The 22,495-nt window shown below is 43.5% G+C and overlaps 1 long non-coding RNA gene across 2 annotated transcripts in view; it reads right to left on the bottom strand.

Annotated features, from left to right (window-relative positions):
* The window catches only part of LOC109144315, a 140,878-nt gene that overhangs the window by 54,737 nt on the left and 63,646 nt on the right, over nucleotides 1-22,495 (bottom strand). The gene's annotated exons all lie outside the window — the stretch shown is intronic.

Raw genomic sequence — 22,495 nt, 5'->3', positions numbered from 1 at the left:
TCAAACCTCAGTCAGGCTAAATACAACACTTTCTGCAAAGGGCCCAGTAGAACACCTCCTATCTATTCTCAATCTAAAATGCCTTTTAACTTTCTGTCTGGCCAATACATATCGGTTCAGAGTGTTTTCACCGGGACCCTCTTGTCTGTAAGAACTGCTCTCTGAGGAGCAGGTTTTACTGATAGAAAGAGGATGGAGACACAGATGCCTGGTTAGTAAACTGACAAGACAAAACAGATGAGGACACTGATGGAATGCCAGAGAGTCTTCATAAAAATTAGGAGTCATAGACCACCTGGTGTTCAAATAAATGTGGTGTATCAGCAGATCCAGCTTTCCAGCAGCACTCAGCAGGCTGGGTGCTGGATACACAGTGGGCACTTCACTAGGACTGTGTTAGATGCCAGGAACTCCTCTGAAAAAGTCAGATTATTATGTGAATGCATCAGCTCTGAAGCTGGACTTTTCTGCAGGTCTGACCTAGAAAACAAGGGCTCGAAGCTGCAAACCTGTATGGATTTTGCAGAGAGTTTAGAAGACCAAACTATGTTAAACAGGGGATGCAGAGACTTCTTTTATGATAAAACATGTCCAAAAGTCAATGAAAGAGTTTTGTATTTGTGCCACCAACTATAAAGAACTCGTTTTAAGAGTGATTCAGGTCACTTTGGCTGTCACTCATTGTGATGTGTGGGCACTCATTGCGATGTCCATTGTACAGAGCAATGAGGCCTTTCCCTGCTAAAGGGACAAGCCTGTGACGTGTGCACTTCTCGAGATGCCTGGTGAACATGCCACACACAGATTACTAAATCCATCCACGCTTTTATACCTCTGGACTTTGGGAGCAAATTCTCTGATCTCAGATTGCATTTTTCTCCCTGTGTAGGATTTTCGAGTTTTTTGACAACTTCTCAGCTTCTAACATGGCAGAACAGGGAAGTCTTGTTCTGGCATCCCTTCTCAGAGAGGGCTTTGCTGAAATGTCACAAGGATTCCCGCCTTTTCTGGATTTGAAGGAATAGTGCCTTTCCCATATCATTGCCAGGAGAAGCAGAATTTTGGAACACTGGGGTAGGAACCAAACTGAAGCACCACAAAAGGGATAAAGCTGCCCCAGTGCTGCAAGTGGAAGCCAGGTCCTTGAGAAAGGAGTTCAGAATTCAGGCTGGAGGCACAAAGAGGATGAAAAATGTTGCTTGTTGGGGAGGAGGGGGGAGAGAGGAGGAATGCAATTTGTGAATAAAAGAGAGACCTCATTCCATGTGGCTTTGCCTCTGGATAAGCATCTGTGGCCATCTTCTCCCAGCCAGAAATGTGCACTGTGACTCTCTCCAAACCACACAACATGCTCTGAGTCCTGAGGTTTCCATCTGCTATCAGATGGAAACAGAGCCAAGGCCAATCCAGAAGAGATTACCTTCCTAAGGTGGAGGACTTTGTTTTCTCTAAGAGCCATTCATGACAACCACATTCAATGCAGGAACAGACACACCAAACTTATTGGAAAATATTCACCTCAATGGAAAACTTTGCTCATGGACAGAGTGTTACATCTCTTCACACAGCACCTTAAAAATTCCTCTGGGATCATTTTTTTCAAAGGGATTAGTTTCAGTGCTGATGGGGCTGCCTAGAAGGATATTTTCAAATCAATCTATAGATGTGAGTGATTCATTATATTTAAAAATAAAATAAATAATGCTTTGTGAGTTGCACGCCATGGACAGGTTTCCCTTTTGAACCAGGACTGCCGGTGAAGGGGCTGGCACCACTCTGTGCTCCTGTTTTCCAACCCTTGCTGTCTATGACTGAGGAGATCACAAGCACTGTCAATTTGCCCCATGCAAAAGCCCCAGCCCTGGTGAAGCGAGGAAATTTCATTATTGTTAAAGGAAGTATGGAAATAGATTTGAGGGCAAACATCCCAGCCGTGCTCCAAAAGAACAAGAAGCAAAAGCTGCCTTTTAGGTGAGCTGATATATTTAGCTGTCGAGAGAAAACAAAGAAGAGAGGTAAGGTCACAGAGCAGGTCGATGGCAGGAACAGGAACAGAACAGATCTCTCTCCTTCCCGGCTGGTGCCCTACTCACAACAAGGTCTCTCCAGCTGGAGCAAAGCCTATCCTAGAAACTTTGGCCCCATACATGCAATTTTCTTCCTCTGGTTTTCATTTGATAAATGGGATACAAGGCTCACTCTTGTGCCATTGTATTAGTTTAATGTACATTTATTTTGTATACATTATCTTTCCTTTCAAGCACTTCAATATATCTGAAAATAAGAGATAAAAAGGGATAACACATTAGACATAGCAACTCCCAGAGAGGCAGCCAGAACACTGAATTCCCACATGATACTATTATATTGCCTTCTTTGCTGCACAGTGTTACAGTAAGTAAGGGGATTAGCTGCTTGTCTCCCAATATATAGATGAAGAGAAGAAAAAAATTGCTTTGGTTTCAGTAGCTCTTTTCGCCTACAGGAAGAAAAAATCCTGCCTATTCAAAATACTTCTGCTGCATCACCCCCTTTTCTCAAGAAACCATCTCTGTCTGACCAGAGGGAGAAGGGAGAGCAAGCTAAAAGATGGCTCAGATATTCATCATCATAACTACACATGCAACTCCTCTGTAGGGTAATAAGCCTCAAGTAGACATTGCCCTTTGGAGTTGGCACAACTTTCGGGGCTTGTTCCTACCCTGGGAGTTTGAACCTTCCCTTACTGATTCAGGGAGAGCCAAAGAGGAGAGCGTCCCAGAACCTGGAGAGAGTGTTTAGGTCCTGTAGTAAGAATAAAGTTAGATTCTGGTGAAAGTGTGTGTCTGTCAGCCTGAGAAAGGTACAGACAAACTCCTGAGTATTTCAGATGTTCCCCATGACACTGGCTGTTGAGGGAAAAGCAAAGTGCAAGGTTGTGCCAGCTCTCTTGCTTCAGGAAAGGACTTGCAAAGAAGCTGGAGGAACCTTCCCACGTGTGAAAGCCCCACTCATCCAGCTGCAAGGAGGTGCAGCACAGCTGGAGAGGTCAGGCCATTACTGGAGCAGTTCCTGTAGAGCTGGGGCAGCACAAACTGACACAAAATGTCACCTCGTGCTGAAGACAAACCACAGCAGCAGATACCGCAAGGGAAGGAAGAGAGATCATTTCCAAACATGCCCAGCTCCTTCCAGGATCAGGTCCTCTCACCTGACGTGCCACTCAGCCTGGTGTCTGACCTAGCAATTAAGATGTCCTTCGTTGTCTAGTAAGTGTGGAAAGCCTCTCTCTCTTTACCCCAAACATTCATTTAGAAAGCAAAATGCCAGAGTGACTGCCTCTCTCGGGTAATTTTTCCCCCTTCAGATTCCCTTGCTTCCTTTATTTAGTGCCAGCAGAAAACAATATGGTTTCTTTCATTGTCTTCTATGAAGACTTCCAAGCGAGGGGGGAGATTATTACTGTTCCAGCGTGTGACGACATAATAGGCTCCTGTCCCAGAAAACAAAAGTCTTTGCAAGACGATAAAGAGACAAGTCCTACTTATGATGTCACCAAGAAGACAGTAATAAAAATAAAGAAAGGAAGGGGGGGGAAAAAGATAAGAATAAACATCTGTATATTGGGAATAACAATAACATTTGTTCTGCCTTTTATTTCTGAAAGATGCCTTAAATTGTGCCTTGTACAGAACAGAAAAGACTTTTTTTGGTGTGTGTGTGTGTGTGTGAGCACAGATGGATTTATAATAATAAAAAAATCCATTGAAATGCAAAGTTTAGGATTTCCTCCCTCCCCCTCAAAAATAAAAAGATCAAATAATTTTTGACAAAGAAAACTGCTCCGGTTCTATTTTTTTTCCTGATCTTCTCAAGTTCTGCCCCTTTTTTAACCACGAAGAGCAAAATGTAGGATTCTTTTCGAAAGAGAAATGTGTATATTTCTGGATATATGCTTTAGGTTGTCTAATTAATAAGGCATGTGAACAGCAGGAATTAGAAATATAGGAACTGATTTGCCTTCAGTGCCAGTACCACTGGGAAGATGGAGGAGTCACCCCTCACTCATGGGCTTTTCCCTGAGGACAAGGAAGGGAGGATGCTGGGCTTGGAGAAAGTCACAGGCAGTGGGTGGGGATCCCTGTCCTGCATCTGAGCAGCACAGGGTGGGGATGTGCAGCAGCACGGCTCCGTTCCCACTGTGGGATGCTCCAGCGAGGAGGCTGCTTGGGCAGATTGGGAATGCTCCCAAATTTGGAGACGGCTCAGACACAGCCACCCCAGGGCTCTGCACCACGGTGGGCTCTGTGCATGGTCACAGCAATGAATCAGGCTTCCACAGGGACAATCTGGATATGCACCAGCCTGCCTGCAAGCAGAGTTTGTCCCTCTGCTTGGAAAAGAAGGGGGGAAATATCTCCCTAGTTTTCAAATGAGTGTGAGTTGTACATGAATTACCATGCAGCTTGCGGGCCTCTGATCTGTGAGGTGAGATCATGGGGTGCTCTCTGATGTGGAAAGAGGGGAACCAAGGCACTGCAAGGCTCCAGCAGTAGTGCCAGTTTGCTCACTGGCTCTGAGGAGGTCCTAAAGCAGTAAGGTAGATCAGAGCACACAAATCGCAACCTTGTGCAAGGAGGGACAGCATCACTTCCCACAACTGCTGCTGTGGGGAACACCAGGAGTTGTTTCTCACAGATTGCCCAAAACCCCAAGAAAATCAGCCTCATTTCATCAATGGCTCTAATGATTATTTCTTGCTCCTGAAGGCAGCATTGTAACAAAGGTGGGAATTATTGGATAAACAGCATCAAACTAGGCATTTACATCTGATTTACCTCTCCTAGCATGGTTATTCCTAAGACTTGCATAGCTTTATTAGATCTATATTCACGTGTATTAATAATAACAATTGTACTTGCAATTAATTTTAAAGCCCACCATCAATCTTTCTTAGAATTCAATCTGATGCACAGCCAGAGGGAAGGGACGTGTGCACTGAATTCCATTTTAACCCCTTCCTTTTTTTGTTTCCCACCACTGGATTTATGGTGGATCATAAACCATGTTTGCAGGCCAGACTTGAAGAGTTAAATTTGCCATCTCAGGGAGATTGGACATCATCAAACCCTAAAATATCAATACATGAACAGGGGTGAACAATGCGCTCCTCCCTCACGTGACTGACGTTACTGGTGGAATTAGGAATTAACGACGAGACTAAAGCCACCATTTTAATTTCTCAGACAAAGCTGGTTATCTGGGCAGCCATCATAAGCAGGTGGCCAGCTCCCAGCTCCCATGGACACAAGTGCCAGTATAATGCAAAGTGGACTGGGAGGTAATAATTCAGCAGATAACCCCTGACACGCTCATTCAGTTGCTAATTCACCCTGCGTGCAGGAGCTGTAACCAGCGTTTAAAGATGCGTTATGATATTTAAAGCCTAATTTATTCTCTTTATTAAAAATGATATCAAACAATATTTCACTCTCCCTTTTGGTGAAGATTAACTGCTTATGATCCTTGTGTGTTATGTGGGGCCATAACCATTACTCACATCAGTGGCTTGGCCAGGGCATCTGAGGCCCTTTTAGATTAATTGTCTGGTGGTTGTTTGTTAAAGCGCAGGAGGTGTCGTGGAAGGAAACAGCCTCAGTTCTGAATCAACTTAAGCCAAGTATTAAAAACATCTACTTGAGCTTGATTATAATGACCTTCATATTATGATGCTTTTTAGCATAGGTTGAGATATATTTTCAAATTGGAGTACAGAAGATTCATTGTTAGGTTTGTTTAACACCCACTTTTCTGCAACTGGATTCTTTCTAAAAGCATATATTGATCACTAGCTAAGCAGCTTCACTTCCCAGATATCCCAGTGTTCAGGAACTTGTAAAATGCATCACTGGTGTGAGCAGGTTACAAATACTGTGTCGAAGCTGCACCATCTGAACCCCTCCAGCAAGCCCTGGATGGGCCACTGGGCATTAATGTTTCCAACTTCCCTGGGGAATGAATTTATTTTTTCGGCTCTGGACTGTCTGGCACATTTCCTCATGCATCCTTTTGCCTTGCACGGAAAGCAAACCTCACTGCTTAGCTACTTTAGCCTACAAAGACCAATGCTGATCCTCCAGGTGCTTCACAGGCCCCCTGAACTAGCTCCGTAGGAAGGAACCATAAAAGCCCTAGAAATATACGTGAAGTACCATTGCAATGGCCAGGGAATTGCTAAGGAAGTAAGGCTATTTCTTTTAGTTGCTTGTAGCTAATGAAATATCATTAAAGCAGGTCACTCCTGTTAAGGAGGTGAAGTTTGAAATTACAAAATGGAATTAATGTAGAAATAGTAATGAACTGTCCTTCTGAAAAGCAATGAAGAGAAATGAATGGACATTATAAAGCCAGGTACCACTACCTGAAAGGGTTAAAAAAGCACAACCTCCCCCAAACTTTCTATGAAACAGAAATGGAGCGTTAATGGAACAATACTGCAATGCAATACAATAACGTGGAGTTGTGAGTGGGAAGAGACATTCAGACTCCAATTTAGACACAGCCACAGAAGCCGTAAGAGCCCTCTTTGGGCTCTCTTTGGCTTGATGCTCGTCTCCAGGATTCCAGAGATCACTTCCAGCAGCATTTATTATTTGAGGGCACTACAACAGTTAAACTGCATCACACATCCCACGCCTCCTTTTCATTCATTTGTACCTCCAGATTTTCTAAATTTTAACCCACTGAGAGTGCTTTGATTTTTCTGCCTGCCATAAAAACCCAGCGGCTCTGGAGGGATTCTGCTGGCTCGTCATAAAAGGCGCAGATGTGAGGAGCTTCCTGCGAGCGGCAGAGCCGGCCCTGCAGGAGCTCCCAGCCCTGTCCTGTGCTGCTGCAGGCCTGGAACAACTCCACAGATTCCAGGAGGTTGCACTGGTGCTGCAGGGAGCAGAATCTGGGCCACTGTCTGGAAAGAGTAGGACAGCATGTGGTTTTTTTGTTGTAAAGCTAAGGTGGAAGCAAATGGCTCTTACAGCTCCACACCTCCGTGGAGTTGCATGGATTTATAGCCACAGAGAACCTCTGGTGTCCCTTGGCCTAAAGGGGATCCTAATTCAGAATGAGGGAAGGCAGGCAAGCAAACAAGGCAGCAAACAAAGCCCTCTCCATCTTTCATCAGTCCCATCACACCACAGAGCTTTGTTTTCTTCTCAGTGAGAGTAGTGCTACTCAAAAATAGTTCATAGAATCTATTTCTATGAATGGTTTGGTCTGGAAGGGACACTAAAGATCATTTTGTTCCAATTCCTTGCCGTGGGCGGGGTCACCTTCCACTAGACCCGGTTGCTCCAACCTGACCTTGAACACTTCCAGGGGCACCCGCAACTTCCCTGAGCTATATGTGCTAGTGACTCACTATTCTCACAGGGAAGAATTTGTTCTTAACTTCTAATCCAAATCCCTCCTCTTTTAGTTTAAAACCATTCCCACCTGTCCTATCATTATCTGCCTATGTAAAAGTTGAGTGAGGAACTGCAGCTATGTAGAATAAACCCCATGTTAGTGATGGTAATTTTGGATATATAGGATACCCCTTCAGTCCTATTCCTTTAAGCCCCCTTTCCCATTTTGTCCTCCCAGTTGTGTGCATGCAGCTACCTGGGCACACAAAGCCACCTGCACACCCATTTTAGCTGCCCCTTTGCACAGTTAAATCACCCAGAACACCTCCCTCCCTCCTGGTGCTCCAGAAGGGACTAAACTAAAGCAGTTGTTCATCTCATGCAAGTAGAAATTTGATGGCAGGAATGCCAGGAGATTGTTTGACATGAGGAGAATAAAATGGGTCCCTCCTGCTCCCCACCTCTAAAAGAACGATTGAGCTGAAGGTCCTGGGACCAAGGGGCAAAGTGCTGGAGTTGGGGATTTGGTCCTGGGTCTTTCCTGGGGCTCTGCTTCCATTCCACATCACACAGGGACAACTGCACTTTCATGAGAATATGACAGCTTATCTTGGCAAAGGACTGAGATAAATAGATTAAAACTGCGCTGGTGGAGAGCCACAGAGAAGAGGGTCATGCGACAGCCTATTCAGACAGTTCCTATTATTAATATGTAAAGCTGTCATACTTCATAAGATCACATCCAATGTAATCAAGAGGATTTAGTTCACTAATATAGCAGCAGTCACACTAGATAAGATTGCTTATAGGGATAAGAGTGTACATTTGTTGCTCCATTTTAATTAAAAACAACCTTAATAAAAGGTTGTAATGATAAACTGATAAGCAATTGCATCTCCCCTTCTCCCTGTAGGTTACCATGCAAAACTCATATTGCAATTAGAAAACTCCCCTAAGACACCATAGGACATATATCAATGTTGGCTCAGCAGCAGAGAGTTACTGGTCACCCCACTTTGTATGTTCAATTGCTGCTAACTAGATTTTTCTTCCCCCACCTTGATTCACAAATTATATTGCCAGACAAGGAACAACCCAGAGTGAATTTATTTAACACATCCTAGTGTTATGACTAAGTGGGAAGAAAACCCTCTCTCCAAAGAAAACTAATTGAAAATGGAAGCAATTCCAGTAAGAGAGCCCTGCTGCACACTCTCCCTCAAAAAGGAGCGGCTCTCCCAGTGGTAGCACTGCTACACATTCCCCCTTGTCAGCTGAGGTGTTAAATCCCCTTTTTGGGAGATGAATGATAAAATGGTGTGATCCAGAGCTCCAGCCTGGTTGGATGAGAGGTGCATGTCGATTTATACAACGGAGCATATACATTCTTGTAGCAGCATGAAGAGCATGCTGCTATTGAAATTTCAGATCATTTTGCAGCTGCAAACTATAATAGCAGTAATAATAAACCAGAAGCTGTGCTATCCATTAAAAAGAACCCCAGACACTCGAGCATGTTTGTTTTGCCTCTGATTTTAAACATTCAGCACCAGCTGAACTTCTTGTTCACGACTCATTAAAAACGTCCTGCATCTTTTCATACACACAGGCTACTGGCTCTGCCCAGAGAGAAGTGCACAGGGTGGGAGGAGGGACAAACCCCGAGCCCTCCCCTGGGTGAGGTGACATCTCAGGGCGAGGTTAGATGGCTCTCTCCACCTTGCTGGGTCTCAGGTGCTCAGAGGACAGGATGGAGGCGGGACTGCCTTACACAGCAGATGTTTTCCTGCTGATAAATCATGTAAAAAGTTTAGAGAGGAGCTGGGTTGGGGACAAGCAGGCACAGAAACTGGCTGGTGGTGTGCTCATGTCCTGCTGAAGGCAGCTGTGCATCACGGTGTGGATGCAGTGCCAGTCCTGCAGCACAGGGACAGGCTCAGAGCTCCAGTGCAGGCAACACTCAACAGTTCTGACACCCTTTCTGCTGTGTCAGACGGAGAAATGTCTGGTTTCAGGTCACAAGTGCTGCTGTGCTGGATGAAGGATGGAACTTTCGGCTAAGAGAGGCTTCCAGTGCCGTGTGGGACGTGGGTTAAGAGGTTTGTCCACAAAGCCAAGCCCAAGGAACCTGGGCTGCCCCTGCCTTCAGCACAGCATGGATCTTTGGCTTTAATGGAAGGGCTTCTCTGCCTCACAAGATCTCACAAGCATTTAACTTCATTAGTCAGACTGTGAGGAAGAGCAAGATCCAGTCCCGATCCTGTCCTTTGCAATGCTGGACAATTGACTGAGTATGGCCAACCAAAAAGCTACACTGGGTTTTGTGACCCTGAGAAAAGCACTGAATCCCTGTAAGAAAATAGAAACATTTATTTATCAATAATATTCTCTTGCTTAGCTTTTTTTTTTTTTTTTTTTTTAAATTGTGCCAAATTAACACAATAATGGCAATGTTGATTTTTTTTATCTCTACTTTTCAGTGAATATGAATGCCCAACTCTGGCAGGGCTTAACTTTGTGTATGAAGAGGGAAAAAAATCCGCTGGTAAATATGTTGTTACTGATTTAAAAATCTATTTGTTCAGTAATTTCTGCTGGAGCCATCATTATCTTGCCAAAGCAGCTGTTGGAATATTAACTAGACACAGCAGTAACAAGTGGAATATAATTAGCACTCCTTGTTCCAGTGAATTTTCAGTTTTAACTAGGAACAATTTGCAATGAATCTCTGTGCTGTTGTAATTAACTTAACTAATGCACCACACATACCAACGACTGTACTGAGTACTGTAGGAAATCACCGAGGGTGCTGCGGGTGGGGCAGAGCTGTTGCCTAATTCTGGCCAGCTATTACATTCCAAGGATATCCCTCCTTGCTTTGCAGTGCCTTGTCTGCAATCAAAGACTCACAGCCTGTATTTGTGAAACCATAAAAATGAAATTACATGGGGATACTTATGCCGCACACTTGGGGTTTTTTGGGTGTATTTTTACAGCATGTGCTTTTAATACACTAATCGTTTCCCAAGCTTTGAGACTAAAATGGTGAGGGCAGAAACATATGCATCAAAGTGAGCTTTCCCAAGAAAAGCTGCTTCAGCAGCCCCATCCTGCATGGTTAATGTACCATTTCACTTTTACTGCCCCAAGGAACTCTTTGCAGCCCCTGGCATAAGCTAGAGTGGCCAGAGAGGCTGCTGGTGATAAATTAATCACTGCCGCTGCTCTGGTGTCCACCAGCACTCCAGCCCACCATTCTCTGAGGCTCACCTCTCCTCTTTACCAGCTTATTTCTTCCAGCTGCACCTCTCTTACTTGATTTTTACCCTGGATATTGGCCTGAAACTCCAGTCCTGCAGTATTTTTGTGATGGGCAATTTCTTCATGGGGCTTTGTCAGACCTCACTGCACCAAGCTCTTGCCTACATCATTTGGGGTTGAACCCCCTGCATCCAAGCACTTCTCCAGAGACTACATCTCCATCACCTTCAGCTAGAGGAGTTGTGCTGTCCTTGCCAAAGCAAAACTCTCAGGGAATTGGCAGCAAACACAGAAGTTGTTTCTGTGCTGTCCTTGTGTTGTTATCATTGGAAGCTTCACAGTTGTTTGAGGTTATCCCAGCAACTGAGATATTGTTAAATGCTTGGGGGTCTCTGGGGACACAGGTAGAGCTGAAGCCTTGCTGTTTCCTCTTGCTTTTTTGTGCCAGAAAGTCCAGTCTTGCTAGTGAGGGAAACCTGCCCCTACGCTCCTCCACAGAGGAGACTCCAGCACAAGGTGTCTCCTCTGAGTGGACCTACACTTCCTACAGGGAGAAGAGCAGAGCCAGTGTCAACTCCACTTTTATTTGCCTCCTCCGTGGTCAATTTTTCACTCAGCTGTAATATTACCTCCTGCACCTGTGTATATGTGACTAAAACTACAGTTAAGGCCAAAGCATTCTGGGCATGATCAAGATGTTCTTGCAGAATATCACCTCACAATACTCTCCAGACTTCAGCTCCTGGAAAGGTGCTGGGGGAGACTCTCAGCTTTCCAGCTTTATTAGAAAAGGGTAAGTTGCTCCCTAGACCTTACAAGCTATTCCAGAAACTGCCCCAAAGCAAACTGGCTGGAAGCAAAGAAAAGAAACTCAAAACATCTGGAATTTTTCAGTTGGAGTCATAAGACTGCTTTTGGAGACAGGCTCATGAGTTGCAGTTTCACCCACAAGTTTCTGTCTCTGCTTCCTCATCCTTGTACACAATTAAAAAGTATTAAAATATTAAAAAGTCATGTATTTGAACATTTTTACAGAATAAACCGCTGAAAACTTGACCACTTCAGTTGAAGAATCAGCATTTCAGCACGGCCACCTCTGGCACTGCTGCCCAGGGCTGGATCAGCCCCACATCAGCCTCCATGTGAGATGGCATGTAAATTAAAGTGGTTAAAACCTCTCCTGTACTGTCTTTTCTAAAGGAAATTGTCTTTTCCAAAAGTCAATTTTGAATGAGAAATGTTCACAATACACCAGTTTCTAAATTTTTTATGCCAAAGTCTCATTTTTCTCTGAACCCCTGAGGTGCAAAGGTGGGGGGAAGCAAAGCTGAAATATTTTTGCATAAATGTTTTAAGTTTCTTTCCACCAAAATTTTATGCACAAATAACTCATTTTCTATTAATCCTAGTCCACCCTTTTCCTCCTGAATAGCTGTATCTTCTTCTTTTTATTATTATCACCATCATCATACATTTGTCCTACCTGTTAATGTGATATCAGCAATCAGAACCTTTATTGCATTTTAGTTTCTATAACTGATCTCATAAGAATTCTCCTGCAATAAGGAACAGTGTGTGGTTGTAGGATTTTCGTGTCAGGGCAGCAAGCAGATCACATTGGAAGAGTCACACTGGTCTAGCAGTTTTTCTTTAAATACTTGGTGTGCTAGGAAGGGGAAACAAATTAAAAAACCATGAGAGCATAAAAATAAAACGGAAATGGAAAAAATAAAATAAGAAATAAGAAATCTGCTATTTTTACAAGCAATTGGAGTGCTACAAATAGCAAGTCAAGCTGATACTTAGTCACCAATATGGAGAATAAAGATTAGAAGGAAGCGAGAAATGGGGTGGGGACTGTAAAGAGCTGCTTCCCTGTCTATAAATATTTTCTCTTGCCTGTGTTTCTGCAACAGAAGGGAGTTTGGAGATGGTCCATCTTTTGGACACCTTCATCACAGCCCTGCAGACAGGAAGGTGTGTGATGATGGGTTCTATCAAAGCCTCCAGCACCCCATGAAAGGCGAACCAGGGGAGCTGTTGCTCCGCAGGCACCGTCACGGCCTCTGGACCAGGTGTGAGCTTCCAAAGCCCCGCAAAATCCCACAGCCAAAAACCACGCTGAGAAAATGCCCTTTGCTGGCTCAGGAGACATCATCAGAGGAGGCAGCAAAGGGAAAATTTATTAAGTCATGCTGTTGCAAAACACAGTTCTTGACATCTAACTCCTGAAAGGCGAGCGAGGTGGGCTCTTCGCACGCGCTCTGGAAAGCACCGCTTCATGCTCCCTTGTCTTTTCCCATTAAGATCCCACACGCGTGGCTATTCATCCCCTCAGCACACAGCAGCCAGATTGTTTGCCGAAGTGATAGATGAAAAATTCATTCTGCTTTTGAGGGTGTTTAAACATTCAGTGCAGGAGTGTCACTGGCTGCTGGGCAGCCAGCTTAGCAGTGGCTCTGCAGCTCCGAGTCTCTAAGGTTCAGGCTGAAAATTCCAGCTCTCATCCGTGGTCAAGTGAAATCATCAAAAATTTGACTCAGATTTTTTTTTTCTTTGTTTTCAATAAAGGGTTTTCAGTTTATAGATCCATCCACACTGCAGCATTTGACAATTTTTTTCTCCCGGGCTTCACCAGGGTTGTTGTAATGAAAATCTTTGGGTCCAAAGAGAAACACCTCTCTGTATTTGCATGTGTGTGTACACATACACATATTATTTTGAAAAGTGAATTGACAGACACCCCTATGAGATCATGTTTGCAGGCTGAATTTCTGACCCATTTTTTGCCTACAAGACTAAATCAAGAGGTTTATGCTACAGAGGAAAAGATTTGAATATCTAACCCTTCCCCACCCATACATGCTTGCCCACACACAAAGCCAAGGCAGAAAATCACATTGCTTCCTCAGCAGATCCATATTCCACCCCTGCAAAAATAGTGTAATCTATTTTCCCTGTAACTGGAATTCATGATGTTAGGGATGTTGATGGCAGTGTCATGAAATCAGCTGAACCTCTCTTAATGGCATTTTCACATATGACCTTTTAGAATTCTTCCTTCTTTATGATTTAAACTCCACAGTTTAACCTGTACCCACCATCCCACATGAGGACTTTAAAACACCCACGTACCCTGACACAGAAACAGCCAATGCACTTCTCTATTGTCAGCCATTGCTGTCTGAGGCCAAAAGAAAGAGGTCACCCATAATAATGTCAACCATCACCATGGTATCTGAGAACCATTTGATTTAAAGAATGCTCTAAGAGCCTATGGAAAATGTAGAGGCTGTAAAGGCAAAGCACTCACAGTAACTTCAGAAATAATTGCAATGCAATTAAGATATGCCACCAAAATGAATATTTCAGAGCAGAGTTCATCTGCGGAGAGGTTGCCTGGATTAGAAAAGTTGGAGACATTCAGGCTTGATTAGGTTCTCACATGAAACTCAGCAGCCAAACACAGAAATCAATGGATTTGTATCCATAAAAATCCTCTGTGACAGAAAAACCTGATGTAGAAGGATGTAACTGTGCCCATCATCAGCCCCAAAGCCTCTGATATCACTGGGTGTCCAGCACAGCTCAGGGTCAAGCTCTGAAGCTGAAATATTGCTGGACAAAGGAAGGGAAGGAAAGGAGGGACAATGGAGATGCCATATTTTTGAAAGGGAGTTTTTACATCTGTCTTTGCATCTGCAACAGGCAACACCTTCACTTTGGCTCCTTCCAGTGTCACCATTTAAATGCACAAGGAAATGGTACTGGGAAAGATCTCTGTGATCCCTTTTGTTTCCAATGTCTCATTTAAAAGGATCTTTGTTTTCACACTACCATAGCAAGCACAGAAGGGCTGTGATCCCACAGCAGGGACCAGGACCAGAGGAAGAGGCAAGGATCCTACCAGCAGGCAAATCACAGGTTAAGCTGCCCAACTCCATCAGGGAGAGGTTGGTGCTTCGCTTGGAAAATGATGTTATTTCTGCTAAAAAAGAAAAGAAAAAAGGTGTCTCCAACCCTGATCATTTTTTCCCCACCAGCACTGGGCAGGGTGGGCTCTGCTTTCAGCAAAGGAGCAACCCCAAGTGAAGCCAGCTGCCTTCAGTAAACACAAGTTTAAAATTAAAATGAAACATGTTTTGCTTAAATCCCTAATGTTTGAATGTTTTGGTGAAGGGGATCAGTTCTGGCAGCCCAGAGGGTTCAATCCCAAAACACACAGAAGGATTATGAGGACCAGTTAAAAACCCACAGAAAACTCTTTGGAGAAGCACACGGGAGCAGCTTTCAGAGGCTGCTTTTCCCAGAGCCACGCCAGAACTCTCAGCAGCAGGACTGTTGTGAGCAAAGATAGAGCTGTTTATCTACTGGAGGTGAGGATTTATTTTCTAGAGGGCAGGTGCAACTCTAGGGACGACTATTTTAGTCATTAATGCAGGTTTAGCAGGCACCAGTATGTATCGAGCTTTGCTGGTAAGAAGTTGTAAATATGTTTAAAATTCCCATGATTGAAAACATGGAACAAGGCTCCCCCAGCCAGGCACTGGTCCAAGCTGAAGGTGAATATGAGCACGGGGCAGCTGTGTTGCCTTTTTATGATCCCCACTGTACAGTAGGCTGTGATGTTTATTATGAAATATTATGATTTAAGTGGCTAGAGTAGTTCATGAAAAATGACCCCTGTAAAAGCTGCCTGGGAAACTGGATTCAGCAAATTAGCACATTCCTTAACATGATCCTCCTCACTGTGTATTGTGTGTTAACTTAAATGTGCCTAAATGGACAGTTAAGGAGCCTATACATAAAGTCTGTACATGATTATCCTATTAAGGACTATTATTGGAGTGGTTTAGTCTTGTGCTGTATCACTTATGCAAATGAGAGAAAATCTGAAGTTACTGTTACTTTTAGACAAAGTGCAAATAAGCTTTTCACTGCATATTAATGAATTGCTAATACCCAGCTCTTCTGTACCCATCTTTATGCAGATTAAAGTAATGCTGTTTGCACAGTTGCAGCATTTCAACTTTTTCATTTGGAAGCACCTAGACTAAGATTTAAAAACAAACCCAAACTCCATACCCTGCAAGTTAAAGCAATCAAAAACCCAAATAGAACTCCTGCAGAAATTGAAAATTGAAGCTGCAGAGTTGGTGAACATGTTCATCTGACTGCATTTTGTGTTAAATAGTTCAAAACTAATTTTTCATAGTTTGTCATAAAACTTAGCAGATCCAAGCTGCAGATCAAGAACGCATTGAAGAACAGATTGAAATCCATCCATATTTGAGATGGCTCTTAATTTCAAGCACATTTAAATCCCACTAATTGCAGAGATATTTCAATATATGTTTCAGTGCATCCCAGAAGGAAATGTTTCCTTGATTCAGGGCTCTGGACCCAATCATGCAACCTTAACTCATAGAAGCAACCCCTGTGAAATGAGAACCCTTATTTCTGGGCAAATTCTTCAAAGTCAAAACTTCAAAGAGAGCTATAAATGCTCACTAGATCCTTTAGGAAGAGTATGAGGTCCAGAGAGAAAAACAGTGTTGATAAACATGATCAATAATGACTGTAACTTAAGCTTTATCTCTGTTGAAAACAAGGAACCACTTCCAACTTCTTTCCAGTAAGAAAGGTGGGGAAGAAATATATATACACTATTTCAGAGAAGTGATAATGTGTTATGTGCCTTAGCCACACAGTCATTAGTAAAAGTTATCCTCATAAAGCCATCTGGTCCATATTTACAACATTACATTTAAAAAAAATTAGAAAAATGAAAATCAGAGTCATTCAGGAAGCAAGCAGTTGTTCTCGAAACACCATTTAGTGCAAAACAAAGGGAGAAAAGTCTGGCCAAAAGACACCTTTCTTACAGGTCCCTTCCAACCCAGCTCTGTGATTCCCAGCAGCTGATCCCCTGGATTTGCAGAGGGGTGGTTTCTCTGCAAGAGTCTCTGAATCCAGATTTGTGACAGCAGCAACACAGCTGGTGGCACCAGAGTGGTGTTTACGTTCAGTTTCTGGTACTCTCAACACTGGTTGCTTTTCCTTCCTCTGTTGAAGAAGACAGCAATATTTGATAATATTTCTCTGTGAAATCCTGATCTTCCTACAAAGGGGAAGCACTGTGTTCAGATGGGAGCACTATATAAGTTCTGGGTGGCTTTACGTTCATTTATGTTCATGGTTACAGGGTAAATAAATTGAATTTTTAAGAGCTCCCATCTTCGAGGGACTCACACACACACACAAACATTCCTTTCTTTTGCAACCACCCAACTAAATACAGATAATTGTGTTTGAAAGGGGAGATTCTGGCTACAAAACAACCTGAGGACTTTAACAGCAATAGTCTGTGGTTTTCCATTACCACCATTCATGTTTACATCATTCCAAGGCTGGCAAAGAACAGCAGCAGCCACAAATCAGCCAGGTGAGGGAGGTGAGATTCCTGGTGCTCCATCCCCATTTTCTCTGTCCTGAAATCCTCAGACGTTCCTATTTACCCTGGATCATCACAACTGCTTCACAGCCATTACCAGCTCTTCAGTAAATAATACGTATTCTGTCTAAATGCATAACATACAATTGCTCAAATACATAATTAATGCGGGTTTACCCTTGAGAGCTGTTGTTGGTCTCTGAGGTAAGTAATAGGTCTTTTATTGTTTAGACTTAAAGATCTCTTGAGCCTCTTTTAAGGACGTGCTTTGAGCAGCTGAGGGAAGGAAAAAAAAAGAATTCTGCACAAGAAATCTATAGGTAAGTCCATTAGCAAGGAGCCAAAACTATTCTGTTCTGCTTTGCCCCGGCAGGTCTCCATAGAAGATTGAACAACAAAAGTGTCAGCAAGACAGACTGAACAAACCTCTTGCAGAAGACAAGGATTTGAGTGAAGGATGAAGGTTCAGGTCTGGTCTTACCTTAAAGAGGACCTTGTCCAGCTGCTGCCCTCCCATGAACTGGCTGGAGTTTGCAGAAGGGCTCACAAACATCCCCACAAAACAGGGAAAGACCTCAGAGACCAGCATGAGAGGAGGCTGAATTTGAACCAACAGCTTACAGGTAGAAGGGCAGTCCTATTTGCTTGTCAATTATTAGGAGCATTCAAGACCCTCATGACCCTGATTTGGAGAGGTTACAACATGAAATTCCTCTGGGGCACCCAGGCAAACCATTTCTACACAGCTCTGTGAAGCCATGGTGACCTGGTCCAGCTGGGCTGGGCAGCCACATTCACCAGGAGAACATGAGGTGAATCCGAGCAATGCTGTGGTATGCTCAGGAGTGGCTCCTGAACACAATCCTAAAAACTCCACACAGGTGATCGTGGAATTCCATAAAAACCACTAGTGCCATCCTATCAGTTCGCACATGTTCAACATTTTCATTTCTTATGTGCATAAAAAGTTAACATCCCTTATTTCTGATGTGGAACAGAGCCTGTCCAGAGCAGAGGCAACATCCCACCATGGCTGTGCCCGTTCACACTTCACTCACTGCTGGTGAGCTTCTCCTTTAAGGGCTTAGTGATGCTAAAGCCACTTTAGATCCCTCTTCCAGCATAAAGGAATAGATTATTTCTCAGCCTGCCTTAACCAGAGCTGTGCAGGGACAAGTGTGTGTGCACCACACCAACCCTGGGCTTCCATCATGGCTCAGGAGATCCAGGCACACAACTCCAAGTCATTTCAATCTCTGTTGAAGGCTGCACCATGACTTGGGAATGGTGCTTGCAAACACAGGTGTGCAGGGCAGATTCCAGCTCTCACCAGGGGCTTGTGCAATAATTACTACAGGTATTAATGAATTTATCAGAGAACATCAAAGGGGAATGTACCCCAAAGTACTAAATTTGGAATCATAATATGAACAGCAACGCTGCTACAAATGTGGAACACAAATGGAAGTCAGGCCTTTCCAACACTGTAACAATTTTGAGGAGGTCAATGACTATTTTCACACACAGACAGCATTTGCTTTTGCATTTCCTTTTATAAATGATCAAATTAAATTTGCACCGTTACTCCATTTGGGCTCCCCTCCTTTTATGTTTAAAACACAACATTATTATAGACTTACTTTATGGGTAGAGTAACTAAGAACAATGCAAGCATCATAATGAAAAAGATGTGCAGCATTTTACACTGCATAATAAATGTGTGTCCGTATCAATGTAAAACATACAAATGGCAATAATTTAACGCTGAATATTTTTCTGCCTTTAATTAAAATAAACTAATAAAGATTTCAGAGATGCATTTGCTTTAATAGAATGCAGAGTTATAATTGGTGACCTATTTTAAGCAATTTAATTTCCCATGACCTGTTTTCCAAATTAACATAGTAATAGAAGAATGTTTATTGTGTTTGGGAATATAAGTTTCTCCTTCAAAGATGTCATATGCCTTTGTGATTTGATTTAAAGGTGTGTTCTTTTATTAAAATGTTCATATAAAGAGCTTGTAAATTATGTAAATGTTTCTTTTTATGGCATTTAATAAGTCTAGAATTTTAAATCAAAGCACAATCAAAGAAAATAAACAAGGACATTTTGAAGATTCAGAAGATCACTTTAAAAAAAGCATATCAGCTGGGTTGTACCAAATTCATTTGAATCCCCTTTTTCTTAGAGCATTCATAAGAATACTTTTTCCAACTATTTTATTGCATTCTTCTGTTTATATATACACATAAACACACCCAAGCACAAAATTATGTATTTTACACACACAAGCTCAATCTGCAGCTGTTTGGAGATGGCTCTTTTTGGAATCTCATTAAACTCTCGTGGCATTGTGTGCCAAGGGCTGATTAGGCGTTATTAAAAAAAAAAAAATTCCCTTGTGTGATTTTGAGGCACCTGAATTATTCACAAGTTGCACAGGGGGCCCATTTATTTCCTGGGCCTGATGCTTCTGCACCAGCTGAATGCAGCAAAGAGCGAGTTCAATCCACTCTTACAAGAGAGGCCAAGCCCAGCAGTCGGGGCTGAGTTTTAAATATTAAATCCTCACCTTTAAATAAAGCCCAGATGACTTGTGGATGGATTTGTTGAAAATAAATATTTTTTTAACTGCTATTAGAGAGTATTTTAATTTTCTCCTGGTCCTTATTCAGTTTGAGAGCAAACAGCCTGATAAAATGATAAACTGAAATGCTTCAAGCCAGGGAAGCTCATGTGAGGTGAAGGTGCTGTAGAGACCTGGGAAAGCCTCTGTGCCCCTCCTGTTCAGGGCAGCTGAAACCTCTATCCAGGTAAGCAGCCCAACACCATCATCATGCAAAGATGAGTCCTGCACGTGTTGCACTGGAGCTAATCCTGCTTTTCATTATGGGATTATGGAGCAATGATTTTCAAGACTTCAGAAGAACTCCAGTTTGTTTGGCATGGAAGGGATGACCCAAGATTAAGGCCAGCACATAGTAAAAAACCAGGGAAAACCATTTATTGTCTTCTCAAACATTGTGTACACAAACTCCAGGTAGGAGTGCAATCCTAGGTCATACAGAGTAGGGGAATAGTTTCAAGGTGTTATGCAGGGTTAGTAAAATATGTCACCTCTGTATAAAACCAGTTCTAATGTTCGCTATTTCAATTATTTTGCCACGTTGCAGATCGACTTCTTTTTCTGAAGGGTTCCTTTCTTATATTTAATTAGGGCTGCTCATTATTCAAATATACAAATGCAACTATAATACACCCATGTGCACGTTTTGCTGCTCATATGTATATGTATTTATGTACACACCTCCATAACTGTGCACACACCGCACCACAGGTCTACACGTGCCAAACACAACTCAGTCACTGCCCATATAAAGTCTCATTGACTCCCCACAGGACCCCATCACCTGAAAAGTTGAGAGAGGGAAAACCCCTCCACAGAACCGACTCTTTAATGTGCCACAGCTGCATGTGGCCTGCCCCAAAACCTCTCCTGCTCTCTAAACCATCTCCAAATCACCTGTGAAATGTTCGGGACAGCAAAGGCACATGTCTAACAAGAGGAAACTCTCCTCATGGTGTAAATATGCAGAGGAGCCGAGTGAGTTTAACAGGGGGTCAACTGCTTGGCTGGATCTCCGGGTGACGAGCAGGACATCAACACCTAGACAGATGACAGCCTCCTCCTCCAGCTCGTCTCAGTTTCGTGAGGGCTCAGACAGCCACGTGGCATCATTTCAGCAGTGCAACCTCACCGCAGAGGAGATGCTCTGTAACAGCTTGTTACAGCCCCATCTGTTAGGAATTTACAGCTAATGTATCTTACAGCACGGGTTTTTATAGGTAAGAGAGAAGCATTTGGCCTGCTTAGGAGATCTCTGCGTGCCTCTGTTCGTGATTTCGCTGCCTAACACGCTGGCTTTAGTATTTTGGGGAATTGGTATCAAAAATATCAATGATTCATCCATCATTGATAAACACGACGGGATCTTCAATAAGCCTGCTTTAGCAGCAGTATCTTTATATATGTAAATATAGATAGACAAATACGTCTCCAACGTGTGTTTCAAGCACGATTCCCTCAGAGCAGTCCAAGCTTTAAGGTACTTTATGCCCAAATCCAGGGTTTGTACCCTGACAGTTTAAACCATGAGATCCATTAAAGTGCAGGGTCCGAGGGCTGGTGGAATTGGAGTGCCCAGCAGGACCCCTCAGACAGCTGCTGCTGTCAGGGCTCCTGGAAGCATTGAGAAGAAAAGGTCAAGTCCCTCAATCTAAGAAGTTTCTATTACATTATTTGTTCTTTACAGCCTTGTTAAAGCATCCAACGGCTGAAGGCTCTGCCAGGCAGACCCAGAGAGAATGAGCAAAATGTTTTCGGGTGGAGAAAGCAGGACTAAATGAGTCTTTTACTCCAAAGACTAGGGCTGACAGAGTTCTTTACATCTGCCCACAGAGTTGAAGCCCTCCCTCCATCCAGATCCCTAAAGCATGCACAATCTAAGGGTTAGATACATCCCATAACCCCAGGAGCTGCACACAGCCCACCCAATGAGCATACAGGGACAGGTTTGCCCCGTGTCCCTCGCTGATGAGATGCAGTGTATCCTCCCTGCTCCAGTCACCCCAGCAACCCTTGTCAGAGAGCGGGAGAAATGGGGAGAGAAAGCACTAAAATAGACGATAAAGAGAACACTTCAGAAACCTATCCAAAGGGGATCTTTGAAAGGCATTGATTTCTGGGCTTCAAGAGAGGAAAAGAAAGAGAAAAATAATTCAAGGGGGGAAAAAAAGCCCTCAGAACAGACTTCTAGCTGCCTAAATTTCCTATTGCCTTCAGAAGCAGCAGCCGAGGTTCACTGGGGTTTAGTGCCTGTGCTGCTGGGTCGGACCCCAGCATGTGCTTCACGGGGACACTGCCCCAACGCAAAACCAGCCAAAGCTGCCACCACATTTTTGGCTGCTCTCACATCACTTCCAACCCTGGGGCAAATCTGACTCCAAACAAGCACCCACTGACAGAAACAGCTCCGCGTGGAAGCAAAAAAACCAGGCCCTCCATTTCCTTTCTGCTTTATTTTTAAAGGCTCTGAACTGAAAACAGGAGGAGGGGAGTATCTGGAGGTCTCTGCGTATCTTCTTTATTCAGGGGGTAACAAGGAGAAGCATTTTGCTGCTCGGAGGGTGCCCAGTCAGTGATCTGAGCAGCGCGTTATGTAACTCTGCCGAGGGGATGACAGACAGCTGGGGTTCGCAGGGCGAGCCAAGCACATCAAAGTGCCCTGGTGACGACACGAACCACGCGAACACAGCTTGAGTGTGCTCGCTGTTGCTCCAAAAAGCATCCTCGTGGCAGCCTGCCTCGCTTTAATCTATGCAACGAGCTCATCTC

This window comes from Corvus cornix, chromosome 20, assembly GCF_000738735.6.
Source record: "Corvus cornix cornix isolate S_Up_H32 chromosome 20, ASM73873v5, whole genome shotgun sequence".
NCBI classification, from domain to species: Eukaryota; Metazoa; Chordata; class Aves; order Passeriformes; family Corvidae; genus Corvus; species Corvus cornix.
Note: the sequence above shows the minus strand (reverse complement) of the source record. Positions and strands in the feature narration are given on the sequence as shown.